Below are 13181 nucleotides of genomic sequence, written 5' to 3'. Positions count from 1 at the left end.
TAAAGCCTCTGCTTTCGGCTCAGGTCATGATCCCAGGGCTCTCTTCTCAGTGGGGAGCCTGCTTCCCTTTCTCTCTCTCTGCCTGCCTCTCTGCCTATGTGTAATCTCTGTCAAATAAATAAATAAAATCTTTAAAAAAAATAAAATAAAAGGTTCCTAGATGTTAATTTCTTTTTTCTTTTTTTTTTAAGGGAAAAAGAGAAAGGTGAGAGCATGGGGGAAGAGGCAGAGGGGGAAGGAGAGGGATCCCAAGCAGGCACCATGCCCAACACAGAGCATGACCTGGGGCTTGCTCTCACAACCCAGAGATCATGACCTGAGCAGAAATCAAGAGTCTGATGCTTAATGGACTGAGCCATCTGGGCACCCCGCAGGGGTAACTTGTTAAATACTGAATACATATCAAAGAATTATGTGAGACTTATTTCCTCTGGTGATGGTAAGAACAAATTTCTTTTGATCAAGGATAAGCCACAAGTCCATAAGTAATTTCTCCATCTCATCCCATCCGAAATATTCTAAGTACAGAAATGTTTCCTGCAGTCTGACATACTACTCTGGTGATAACCCAGAAGAACTGGGTTATGAGACTTGGAACTCTGAGTCACAAGAGTAGATGTGAGGGGTAAATAGCCTTGAAGCTTTAGGAATTAAGGTTAGGAAAAATGAAAGATTATGAACAATGTTTTGAAAGCAAAGTAGTATCTCAAAGGACAGGCAAGAAAGGAACTAGAGTCAGAAATGGATGGCTTAGGGCCACCTGCGTGGCTCAGTGGGTTAAAGCCTCTGCCTTTGGCTCAGGTCATGATCCCAGGTCCTGGGATCGAGCCCTGCATTGGGCTCTCTGCTCAGCAAGAAGCCTGCTTCCCTTCCTCTCTCTCTGCCTGCCTCTCTGTCTACTTGTGATCTCTGTCTGTCAAATAAATAAATAAAATCTTAAAAAAAAAAAAAAGAAATGGATGGCTTAAACAAATGGAAGTCACTCAGAGTGGGAAATCTAACAGCCTAGAACCTGTCAAAGCTGGTACTCCTCAGCACAGCCCCTTTATTCATGTTCTCTTTCTCCTTCTCTATCCCCTGACTTTCTTGCCCATTTCCCTTTCACACCTATTTTTTCCTGGTACCCTTCTGGACTATTTATACATCTTTGTCACACCTTAAAATGGTCACAAAATGGAATAATCTAAAACACAGACATTTGTTCACAAATATTATAAACACCGAGTAGCAGTGCTGATATTAGGTCCTGGGTATTCAAAGATGAATAAAATATACATCCAGATCTCAAATAGCTTACAGTTTACTTGGTCAAATACTTCCACTCTTTGGGACTATGAAGGGTAGAAAAGTTCATTTTGCCCAGAAGAATCAGGGAAGATACCCTAAAGGAGATGGCACTCGGGCTTGGGCCTTAAAAGACAAGTAGAATTTTGCCAGCTAGAAAAAAGAGAAACCTTTCAGGTGGAGGGAACAGCATGTAAATCTTCTTTTCTTAAAGAAGATTTGAGTACTAAATGAACATTATCAAGAATTATCAAAGAAAGAATTTCCTTTTTCATTTATCATGAGATATAACCTGACTAATGATGTCAAAGTAAGCTTTTCCCATCCAGATTCCAGTTCACTTGGATTCCAGTCATCTGAACACCAAGAACCAGTGAACAAAGGAATCTGAGTAGACAAAAATGTTATTTCAAAGTTTCTCTGTTTTTTGAAGAATCACTCAGTGCTTCTTTCTAGGTATTATGGACATTGTCCTAACAAAGCAATTCAGAGGCCATCGTACGGGAATGAGAGTAAGGAAAGGCTGTGAAGCGAGAAGCTGTTCAAGCAGGCTTAGCAGGAGTAGTAAGAAAGTTCTAGTATGCTGGAAGTATGGAAGGAGCCAGAAAAACCAGCAGTGGCTCAGCAGCTCTAGTCACAACTGTCCAGGAACAGTGAGTGAAAATGCAAAAAAGTTGGCATGCCTGGGTTGGCTCTACACAGTTAACTAACTGCATTGATGTTCATGGTGATGATAACAGGTTGTTTACAAAGGAGATTAAGTTCAGTTCCATGTGCTCTTAGAAAGCAGTTTATAACTAACTTTAGAAAGATTGCTACCTAAAGTAGCTACACAGTTTTTTTTTTTTTTTTGAAAGATCCTGTTGTAACCTCAAATAGGTTGCAATCCAGCTCTATTAATTCAGGTTTTATGGTTTTATTGAATATTATTGAAAATCATTACTACTTACATTTTGCCTTTTTAAAAGATAATAATATTTTAAAAACTCTTTTAATATCTTTACTTCTTACCCCAAGCAGTTAGCCAGCAGGACCCACAGAGGTACAGGCCCCGAGCCTCGTTCCTGCCCATCTGAGCCATCTCCAAGCTTGGGGCTATAACGGGCACATTGCTGAGCTGGGGTCTGCTGCTGGACAGTGGAATCACATTCAAGAGGAAGGTTTGCATTAAACCAGACAGTTCTTTGTTTAGCTTCAAATGAAAATTTAAAGCATTTTCAAAGTCATGTTTATACTTAACTACCATTTGTTTATGTAAAAGAATCATTGCTAATGGGAAAGATGCTGGCAAGCAACATCTTACATTAGAATGAATAATTAAAGCCTTGGCATGACCACTTCTGAACACATTGCTAAAAGCCAGAGCCTCCTTTACCACCTCTTTCTGAATTGTTCTGCATTGCTCAGGCTCTTGCCTTGACTAATTTAATGGGCCATGCAACAGATACTTACTCAGTACTCAATGGGAGAAACATGCAAGGAAATCGGGGGTAGGCAGAGATGAAGAATGCATTTCCTTGCTCCCCAAAGACTTTGGTAGGGAGAGAAGGATGTTCGCAGAGAATTCAGGTCAAGGTATAATGTGAAGACTGTGATAAATGCTATAAGCAAAATGCTATTGGAATAGTTGGAGTGAGATTATTTTCAGCTAGACATCTGGGCTTAGCCAAGGAAACTTTTTTATCAAAGAGTACTACTGAAGCTAGGTTTTGAGGATAGGTATGATTTCAACAGGGCAAGACGTTAAGGAAGGCTCTTCTGGGTAGAGAGGACAGTGAGTCTGAAGGCATACAGGACAGATGTCAAGAAGATGGTTTGGAGGGGCACCTGGGTGGCTCAGTGGGTTAAGCCTCTGCCTTCAGCTCAGGTCATGCTCTCAGGGTCATGGGATTGAGCCCCTCATTGGGCTCTCTGCTTGGCAGGGAACCTGCTTCCCACTCCCCCTCTGTCTGCCTTTTGCCTACTTGTGATCTCTCTCTGTCAAATAAGTAAATAAAATCTTAAAAAAAAAAAAAAGGAGATGGTTTGCAGGCATGCAAGAATATGGAGGGATGATGTCCTTGGGAAGACCATCTGGATAGGCAGGCTTGGGGCTGATCACTGAGGCTCTTGGGTGCTATGTTTGGGGCTTCACAGGTGGGCAGTGAGGTGAGGGGGAGGGACCACTTATTGCTCCTGAATCATATCCCAAAGCTGAAAATCATTTGCTTCATCCACGGGATTGAAGAAAGGGGGAGCCACGGGCCAGGAGCTCTGCACAAAAAAGCTCTCTCCTGCTTCCCTGTCATCCAGGGAAGTCACAGTAACCAGAGCCTGTGGCCGAAGCCCCAGGGGCCTGGGTGACCTAGCCTGGCCTGTGTTCAGCTGATGTGGAAGCTTCTTCTCCATCACCTTATCCCCTTCTACACAACAGGACACACTGTCACCTTCATTCTTGAGCCCCAGTGGCACTGGCCACCTTGACCATTCTCTGGAAGGTTTTGCATAACGGACAAGCTGCTTCCAGCCCCTTAAGCTGGACTATACATCCTGGAAGGCCTGAGTTAATTACTGTTTCCTTTGTTTATCCCTATATGGTGATAAATACATAGTAGGCTTGCAAAACAAAAGGACTTATTAATGATACCAGCCTGCTTTCTTTCTCACCAAATGGCTGAATGAAGAGTATTAAAATAGTAAACTACTTTAGCAAACTAAATTAGCAAAATCTTTTGAAGATGCCTAAGAAGAAAGCTGTAAGTAGTCAAATAACTTAGATGTTTTCTTTAAATTAGCATAATTGGTTACATGAGTATTTTTAGCTGCTAACAAGGTACAGAAATCTCCAGAACGCCAGTGGCTGCTTACACCCACTTCTTGGCCAATATTTTACCAGGCCCTGAGTCATAGCTCTGAAATCAATTCTGCCCTTTACTGCAAAATCATTACAGGGCCAGGAAAAATGATCCTAGCTGTTTAATCAGTGGGGATGCTGGAAAATCAGCAGACATTGATACTGCCCTGTGTGATAAGGGTCTGAATGAAGTATACCAACCGGGAGTGTGGAGAATGCGGTCATATTCAATCCCACGCCCAGCTGCTAAACGAACTCAAGAGAAAGGATATACTGAGGCACTCTCTGTATTTCACAGAGTCACAAAATTTTTGCCCACTCACTTTCTCACAGTCTTTCAAATCCTTCTCCCCACTCCCCAAAAGAGCATTCTACAACTGAAACATTTGTGATATAAGAAACTGAATCTAGATATAAAATGTCAACCTCTTGCCATTTTTTTATTGGTGTGTGTTTTTCTCCCACTTTAAAAAAACAATATTTGAGTTCAAGAAAATGACAGGAGAAAATAAAGAGAAAATATTTACCATGCAATCAGCAGAAGTGCAGAACTGAAGAGATTCCAGAAGGAAGAGGTTACTCTTTCTGCCATTTCGCACATGCCAAGGAATGTAAAGCTGTGGCTCCCAGACAGAAGGCAATGTAGGAGCTGTGGGGGTGGAGATGGGTCTTTCCTTCATCTTTTCCTGGAGATCCCAAAAGTGGCTCTTTACTAGAGTTCCTAGCCCACGGGTGTCACTTCCTTGCTCATTTGCATATCTTCAGACTTGGTCACAGACCCTCAGGTCTGGTGTGTGAAAGCCAGGATGGAAGGGTCACATGATACTAAGCCTGATCATTTAAGCCAGGACCTGCTCCTGGCCTTTTTTGTTAGGGGGCAGTTTGGGGGCCCAAACAGTAGAATCAGAACTTCTGTGTCTATGGTAAGACCAGGACTCCCTCGAGCCTGTGGGATCGTCATGCTATTTTCACAGTGAATTACTCAGACTCAAGCCTCCTTTACCACCAATTTCTAGATTGTTCTCCACTGTTCAGTCCACTGCTGTTACTAACTTAGGGCCACTGAGCCAATATTCATTTAGCTCTCCATGGGACATGCGTGCTAGGGACTGGAAGGAACAGAGATTAAAAGACATTTTCTTGTTGTTGTTGTTTTCTTCAGTACTTTTAAAGGGGAAAATGGGATTTTGCAAAGAATTTAGTGCAAGTTCTTCTGTAACTTGGCCTCTTATCATGTGTATCCTCTCTTATTGGCCAGCAGCCTAGTAAGTATCCGGGAGGGAACATTTGCCCCAAAGGAATAGTTTTTTCAAGGAGCTTATCCATGAGGCTCAGGGAGGGAGTGACGCATGGGGAGGGTGACCCAGCAGCTTGTTTACTTCCCCTACTGGATGGTGAGGTCCTAGTCTTGCTTGTCTTTGTTGATCAGGTCGGTGGGTGGTGACTGCCCATAGTGGGCTCTCAGTCATAGCAGTTGCTAACATTAAATGAAAATTCACTATGTGCCCAGAATTTTGCATACATTATATCAGTAAGTCATTATCACAACTCTCTTATGTACATACTGTTATTTTCATTTTCTAGATAAGTCTCTGAGAAGTCAGGCACCCAACAATATCTGAAGAGTACGTCCTCTTCATCATGGACAAACCAAGGGCATGCTTTTAGATAATAAAAAAAGCTTTTAGGAAAATGTTTTTTTCATCCATTTATTCATTTAGCAAACCTTCATTGAGCATCCACACCTGCAAAGGAGACCGGTGCATGAACCAACAATTTTATTTCAATACCCTAACAGGATTATTGATTAGATCTATCTGCCTAATTAAGAAGTTACAAAACACAGTACTCGAAAATGTTTGGGATGCTAATTACAAGACTGTTTACAAAAACATGTGGAAATGGTTTCAGACATAAGCGCACGATAAGGCTCTATTTTCACAAGAAATGTTTTTGCTGTGGAATTTTCTAAGACGCTAGCACCTCTGTTGCTATTCAGTTCCTCACAGAGTTTTTGGTTTAGAGAAAGAATTTGATAGAAACCCAATAGTTCTATTGCATCACTCACTATTTAAATTTTCTTCTTGTCAGTCTTCCAAATACTTTCTCTCAGCACATTTATTCCCTTAGATACTTTATAGTCAGCGTTTTAGAAACAGCTTCCTTTTTAATTTGAATCTTGGCACCTTAAAAATAGAGCTTGATCAAGGAAAGCGCTACATTCCTTCCCCAATCTTCAACTGCCTAAGACTGCCCCCTTAACAATACTTCACATTTATTTCAGCGCTTTAGAGTTTTCAAGGTGTTCTTATACATCATTTTAATTAATCCTCTTAATTACCTGATGGAATGGGCCAGAAAGTATTCTTATTGCCATTTTTGCTGGTATGACAAAGACAAAGCAATACATGTGGAGGACAGAAAACACTACAACCATACCTATGGTTACAAAATTAAAAGGAAAAATTTACTCTCCCCGGTACCCACTGCCAGTGTTGCAGTCTCCTATGTGGGTCCTGGACTGTGACTTCCTTTCTCAACACGAGCCATTTCAAGGCCCACAATTGTGAGTACTGTTATGGGTGTGTCCCCCGTCATATATCTTTACTGTTGATTGATAGGATGTCTGGGAGGGGAGTGAGGTAAGCCCACGTGCGTAGTCTGTCCCCTTGAACCAAAGCTCCATTATTGTCATTTTATAGTTTCTGAATCTTGGACACAGAGGGAGTGAACACTTTGTCAAATGACTGTTCCACGGTAGAACTGGAAACTAGAATTCTGGTCTTCTGTCACCTACTCGAATGTTCTCGCCATCTCTGGATCTCTATACCGCCACTTGTCCTCAGTTCCTATCAGAGGAATTCAATACAGCTGAGCAGGAATGCCGACAATCCCTTTTTGATCACGTCCCTCAGTAGGGCCAAATGTAAGGACAGACAGTGCATTTGTATTTGCTTTGAATGTTTTTCCCAGCTCAGGGTCGCTCTCATTCTCATCTTTGGTTTTTGCAGAAATGTCATAGGTAAAAAGATTGGGGAACTTTTAAAACCTAGTGTAAGTCATTTTCAGTAAGAGCTTTAAAATAAATTCATTGACTGGGGTGGGGGCGGGGGAGAGAAGCGCTTTTATAAAAATTTCATTATGACCTGTGAACATCACACTTATTAGTGCTTAGTTTGACTCCAATTTCTGAAACCAAATGACGTGTGGATGAAGAAAAGACATATAAATTACTTTTGTCTACTGTGGAGTCAAAACACGTCCCTTCCTTAGCCTCTCTCACATCCACCTTTATTTTCCCTCTCGTTGCCAGTTTTGTATCCATTAATTATTTTTTTTTTAAAAGCTGGAACATGGAATTATGACTGTTGTTACATACAGGACTGTTTAACCAAGGACCTGTTTAACCAACTGACTTAAAATTTCTCACCCTCAGTTTCAGAAGGCCATAGTCAATATGAGAGAGAAAGAGGCGTAAAGTAGGGATTCTCTTTTAATTAGGGGGATCTGGGGGCCGAGAATAGCAATCCACTCATTCAATGTACAATTATCTATTAATTACCTCCTACTCTGTCCAGGCACTCTTGGCAACTTGGGATAAACACCTAGATAAAATGGTGAACATTTAGAGGAGGAGGCAGGCATGAACCAAGTAATAGAACTGTATAGTAAAATAATGAACTGGGAGAAGCACCAGGAAGGGCGAGTCCACGCATAGTACCACTGACAGTTGGGGGAAGACAGTCAGGGAAGCACTGATGAAGGACAGATATTGGAGATGAGCTCTAGACACAAGAAAGCAGGGTCAAAGGAACCCCACATGGACTTGTCGGGGAGCACAGAAAACAGGGGGCCCATGGTAGCTGTCAAAGGGGGACATGACTGGCACCTTAAACTCCTTTGGGTAGCTTATGGGAACGAGGAAGGGAATTTTTGGAGGACATGATTTGATTTCTTTCAGTTCAACAGATATTTCTTGGAAATGTATCCAAAGGACAAGCTGGTTGCTTGTCAGTAGGCAACTTGTTGGCTGCACCAGCTGAAGAACATATATGGCCACATACACGAGATATATTTGTATTTCCCTGTATATTCTAGAAATGGAAATTAAAGAGCATGGGCTCTGCTGCAGCACCTTTCTGCCACACCTCATTAAGCATATAACTACAGCTGCGGGTCTCCATGGGAAGGGCACAGATATGGGGTTTGGGAAGACAAGGGTTGAAATCTCTGCTCTGCACCTGCTAGTATGACCCTGGGCATGTTACTTCACTTCCCTGGGTCTCAGAATCATCATCTAAAGACAGGAGGTAATATGCTGATGACTCATGAATCCACCTTTCAGTCCAGCTCTCTCTCCTGAGGTCCCTATCCTTATGTTCAACTACTCTTGGACACTATGGAGGTGTTTTATGGACAGCTCAAATTCATTTGGTCCAAAACCAAACCCATCTCCACCCCTATCTCCAATAAACAAAACATTACTCTTTGTGCAGTTTTCCTGGATAACAGGTGCCCCTCTTGGCTATACCATAAGCTGGAAGCTTGGGCAGTATCTTGTATCTTCAGTATCTTCTGCCTCCCTACATTTTCAGTTTATCACCATGTTCTGGGAATGCCAACCTCTAACTGTCTCGCCATCCTTGCTCTTGACACACTACCGACATCTTTCTGTCTAGGCCTCTCATCTCCTGCCACTTGCCCTATTGTATCTTATACCACAACCTCACTGAGCTTCTCTAAGTGCTTGAGATGTGCCATGGACCTACTTTCCACTCAGGCTTTAAAAGAGCAGTTCCCTTACCCCAGCTTTACTGTCTTTTACTTAAATTCCATTTCTGCTGGGACATTCTCTTCCTTCCCACCCTCCTCTGAACCAGGTGAGCTGCTTCTGCCCAGCAGTCGCATAATGCCCCATACTTCCCCAAGTACAGGAGTCTCCCTGACCCCCATTCATGGAGCATGTGTGTCAAGACTCCCGGTGGAAGCCTGAAACCACAGATAGTACTAGACCCCATATATATATATATATGTGTATATATATATATGTATATATATATACACACACACATACATACATACACACCTATGCTATGTTTATGAACTAGGCAGAGTAAGAAATTAACAGCAATTGCCGATAGTAAAATAGAATAATTAGAACATAAACTATAACAAAAACAGGTAAATATGGTCTCTTTCTCTCAAAATATATTCCTATGCTGTACTCACCCTTCTTCTTGTGATGGTGTGAGATGAAAAATGCCTGTGTGCTGAGAAGAAGTGATATGAAACGTGAGGCATTGTGACAGAGTTAGGCTACTACTGACCTTCTGACAGTATGTCGGGAGGATCTTCTGCCAGTGATTGGAACTGTGGGGACCTGAGACCACAGAGAGCAAAACTGCAGATAAGGGAGGGGGGGACTACCGTAAAGCACTTATTTTGGAGACTTGTTTGATTGCTTATTTTCCTCCCTCACTCTTAGCTCCTTAAAATAGGGACTGTAGCCATTTTGTTTATTAGTATATCCCTGGCACTCAACCTGTGGAAAGAAGACAGAAAAGAAATGAGCAAGCAAAAATTGACTAAAAATAGTATAAGAAAGGTGCTTGGTAAAAGAATCTATTATTATTGCCATTCCAGGTCCCAGAGGGTCCAGAAGGAGATTCTTGTACATTAGGGCATCTTACCTGCTGGGAAGGGGGATCTGGGGATGGAGCACTCCCTGAATTCAGGATGGAGAGGTCCTTGCTCATCCTATATGAAGATGAGGCTGAATGGGAAGTAAGGGATTCCCCACCCTCTCCACCCCTCAACACACTCCTGCCACCTCCATTGGCATGTGAGGAAATTGCCAAAAGCCATTGACTATGTACTTTGGGGAAGTTGCTTAATTTCTCTGAAGTTTAGTTTGGTCATGTATAACGTGAGGGGATTAGACAGGACCATGTCTAGGGTCTCTTCCATCTCCAACATAGTTTGATTTTTACCTTGTAATCTACTCCTTATCTCTTTCAGACTTATGCATCACATTTATTTCTTTCAATCAACCAAACAATCTGAGTGTATCAGCTGGTGGTGAAAAATAAGGGTTGAAAGATTTGGGGGTAAGTAGTCAAGAGTATATAGGCTATCTTTTGAATAATTTGGTCTTCATTCTACTGCTTCTATTTTCATATGTTGTATTTCATCTTCCAGATAGTCTAGAATATTTTTAGAATGGCCCCAATTCAGGCCTAGTTTTTAACTTGGAGGTGTCAGTTTCAGCCACACCATCATCATTGGCAATTCCATTGATTTTTTTGCCAGAAAGATTGGCTCTGGACAGTAACTTTAGCCAAATGTCCTTATGCAGATGAAGCATCAAAGGCACACAGGTCTTCAAACAAAATGTCAAAGACTTTAATGAACAGCGAATGAATTTAATGAATTCTATCGGAATGAGGCTGTCTGATGGCTCCATCTTGCCATGTTAGTAAATTTCTATGAATTCTTCTCTCATTTCCTGATATGGCTGGTTTCTTCTCATTACTTCTGTCTCAGTTCAAGTATCATCTCCTTGAGGAAGACACTCTTGACCACTCTTATTAAATCAGCCCCCTTACTCTTCACTTTACCACATTGCTATGTTTGGTTACTATCATAGCACTTCTTGGTGCCTGAAATTGTGGTGTTCATTTATTTAGTCCATGTTTCTAAGGTAGGACTCTATCTGTTTTGTTCACTGCTTATACCCAGCAGTTAGGACAGTGCATGTCCAAAACACATGCTTGTATAAATGCAATGATGAAAGGACAAACCTTCCATATGTGCAGGAGTTTACTCCATCTGTTCATCTGGGAGCCTTAAATCAGCACTTCCACGTGATTGCTGTGGGGAAAATGAGTGGCTTAACTATCTTAAGATTTTTAACATTGGAGTAGGTGGTCTCCTATGGGATTTTCAATTTGATATTTTCTGCTTTCCAGTCACATTATAGCTCTATTAGCTAGGTAATTTTATCTATATGGAAATTTTATCTCTCTCTCTATCTACATCTCTCTCTATATATAGATATAGATATGCAAATATTTGTATACATATTTGTCTATTGTACATGCATCTATACATATGTGTGTGCATATTCATACATATATACATATTTATCTATCCTACAGTTCTTAGTATTTGCAATAAATATGACTTACAGCAATGCTTTATGTTTTTTTAAACTGGAGAATCCTTTCTTCAAGTGAAAATCTTATGAGGAGGCCTAATATATATGAGAGAAAATGAAGTTCACCAGAAGTAAGAATGGGGGGACGAAGGGGGAGTTTATAGCTGTAGCTACTCCCCAGAATAACATTTTCTTCCTCAGGATTGTCCCTGGAATCTTTTAATAACTGCTACTGGCTTTTAATAATACTAAGTAATGTTTTTGAATACTGACTTACCAAGTACTTTAAATATATATTTTTTTATTTAAAAATTTTTAGTTTATTTTCTAAATTCAAGTTTACTTATCATTCAGTGTTACATTAGTTTTAGATGTGCAATATAGTGATTCAGCAGTTCTATACGTTACTCAGAGCTCATACTAAGTACTTCACATGCATCATCTCATCTAATTCTTATACAACCTTATGAGGGGAGTATATTGACTGCAGGAGATAAATTGGAGATTAAGGCCTAAAAAGTCTTGGTATGAGTTTTTTTACAAGATAACTGCCAGCAATCCATACCTCCTGATGTCTGTGCCCTTGTGCAATCCCCTCTCACGTTAGGTCAGGGCAGCTAGCGTGACCTATGGAAGAGAGGTGATGGTACGTAACTTGCAAGGCAAGGTCATAAAGACTTCACAGCCTCTGCTTTGCTCTCTTGGATCACTCATTCTGGAGTAAGCCAGGTGCAAATTCATCAGGACACTGAAGGAGCTTAAGGAGCCCACATGGAAGGAAACTGAATATTCCTGCCTGCACCAACTTGTCATTTGAGGGAGCTGTCTTGGAGGTAGATTTCTCAGCCTCAGTCTAGTCTTTAGCCATCTGTGACCCTTCCCAACATCTGACTGCAACCTCATCAGAGACCTGGCCAAACATAAAACTCTCATATCTCTGACCTTACAGAAACCATGGAAGGTAAAAAATGATTATTACTGTCATAATCTGGAAAGTTTTGGGTGACTTGTTACATGGTGTGGGATAACTAGTATAATTGGTAGGCAGTTCAATGGCAGAATCAGGATTCTGATTCCAGGTCTGACTCTACAGCCTATGTTCTTTGCCACGAATGCTCTATTTTCTTACATACTCATTTTTTTTTTTTTAATATGGATGCTTCACAAAATGTACGTCATCCTTGTGCAGGGGCCATGCTAATCTCTTATCATTTCAATTTTAGTTTATGTGCTGCTCTTATGAACTTATTTATTTTTTTAATTAAAAAAATTTTGCACAGCAAAGGAAACAGTCAACAAAACAAAGAGGCAACCCACGGAATGGGAGAAGATATTTGCAAATGACAGTACAGACAAAAGGTTGATATCCAGCATCTATAAAGAACTCCTCAAAGTCAACACACACAAAACAGACAATCATATCAAAAAATGGGCAGAAGATATGAACAGACACTTCTCCAATGAAGACATACAAATGGCTATCAGACACATGAAAAAATGTTCATCATCACTAGCCATCAGGGAGATTAAAATTAAAACCACATTGAGATATCACCTTACACCAGTTAGAATGGCCAAAATTAGCAAGACAGGAAACAACATGTGTTGGAGGGGATGTGGAGTAAGGGGAACCCTCTTCCACTGTTGGTGGGAATGCAAGTTGGTGCAGCCTCTTTGGAGAACAGTGTGGAGATTCCTCAAGAAATTAAAAATAGAACTTCCTTATGACCCTGCCATTGCACTACTGGGTATTTACCCCAAAGATACAGATGTAGTGAAAAGAAGGGCCATCTGTACCCCAATGTTTATAGCAGCAATGGCCACGGTTGCCAAACTGTGGAAAGAACCAAGATGCCCTTCAACAGACGAATGGATAAGGAAGATGTGGTCCATATACATGATGGAGTA

The 13181-nt window shown here is 41.1% G+C and overlaps 1 pseudogene; it reads right to left on the bottom strand.

Annotated features, from left to right (window-relative positions):
• Positions 1 to 12418: 12418 nt before the first annotated feature.
• LOC116574639 lies at positions 12419 to 12518 on the bottom strand (annotated as a pseudogene).
• Between the last annotated feature and the right edge of the window lie 663 nt (positions 12519 to 13181).

The sequence above is a fragment of the Mustela erminea genome, chromosome 15 (genome assembly GCF_009829155.1).
Source record: "Mustela erminea isolate mMusErm1 chromosome 15, mMusErm1.Pri, whole genome shotgun sequence".
NCBI lineage: Eukaryota > Metazoa > Chordata > Mammalia > Carnivora > Mustelidae > Mustela > Mustela erminea.
Note: the sequence above shows the minus strand (reverse complement) of the source record. Positions and strands in the feature narration are given on the sequence as shown.